Source organism: Rhinolophus sinicus, linkage group LG04, assembly GCF_036562045.2.
Source record: "Rhinolophus sinicus isolate RSC01 linkage group LG04, ASM3656204v1, whole genome shotgun sequence".
In the NCBI taxonomy this organism is placed as follows: Eukaryota; Metazoa; Chordata; class Mammalia; order Chiroptera; family Rhinolophidae; genus Rhinolophus; species Rhinolophus sinicus.
Window position 1 is genome coordinate 148,149,700 of NC_133754.1, and position 1,260 is coordinate 148,150,959.

Below are 1,260 nucleotides of genomic sequence, written 5' to 3' on the forward strand. Positions count from 1 at the left end.
TTTTAAGTCATTTTTTCCCCTTTATCATTGGTTTCCAATAACCTGATTATGATTGGTCTTAGTGTGACTTTTGTATTTATCATTCTCGGGTTTGTTGAATTTTTAATACTCTCGGTTTACAGTATTCATAAAGTTTTAAAAAATTGCCATTATTTCTTCAACTGTTTTTTTCTTCTTTCTCGCCTCCTGGCTCCCCCTTTCCTCAGCTCCTGCTTCATTCAGGAAATCCTGTCATGTCAATTTTCTCTAAATGTCATCTGTGAGTTTTTAATTTCAGGTATTGTATTTTTCACTTCTTGTAGTTTCATTTGATTCTTCCATTTCTCCCCCTCATTATGTCAATGTTTGTTTGTTTGTTTGTTGTACTTCTCCAACAGATTTACTTATTTATTTTTGGGAAATAATGGAATTTTGAGAGGGAAAAAAACATAGGGTGGAGAGGTATGGAATAGAAAATAATACAAATGTAAGCTGTTCTGCTAATTTTTATAACCACAACAAATGAGTACAGAGAATGCCCTGTACAAAACAGCACAATAAAGGTCCAAAGATGAAGGTGTTTCCTTAGGCAAGGCTGAAGACTTCAGTCTTTGGATTTAGTTTTTGGATTCACTATTTGGATATAGGCTGCAGTCCTTGTTTTTGGATGGGTCACTGGGTGTGTGGCATAGTCCATGCTTCTAACCAGATCTGAACAGAAGAATGGCCACTTGGCCCAGGTAGAAGTAGACGAAATGTTTGCTTTCATGTGTTGTGTAACTACCAAAATTCCGCCCCCTGATGCAGTACCAGATGGGGTTGTACTTCTTGTCAACTCCTTCTTAATATGGGCCACAATGCCCTTCTCTGTGCCTTATTTCTCCAAAGCCCAAGTGGCACACTACATGGAGTCCTGCTGCATCTTCTCCAACATACTGGCATTTTTGATCCTGGCCTTTCTGTGACACATCGCTACAGTGAAGCAGGGGCTGGCTGACTGCAAAGGTCTCCTGGGGGAAGAGGCTAGCGAGGCTCAGATCCAGTCAGAGGTACCATCTTCAACTGTTTTCTTTTTTCACATTGAGGTATAACTGGCATATAACATTCTATCAATTTTAGGTGTACAGCATGATCCAATATTTATATATATTGTGAAATGATCACCACAATAAGCCTAGTTAACATCAGTCAGAATACATAGCTACAGAATTTATTTTCTTGTGATGCTACCTACTCTATTAGTAACTTTAAAATATGTAGTACAGAGAAGGATGGAATCCA

General features: G+C 38.3%; 1 pseudogene; it reads right to left on the reverse strand.

Moving 5' to 3' along the window:
* Nucleotides 1–564: 564 nt before the first annotated feature.
* Nucleotides 565–949, reverse strand: LOC109449916 (dynein light chain 1, cytoplasmic; annotated as a pseudogene).
* Between the last annotated feature and the right edge of the window lie 311 nt (nt 950–1,260).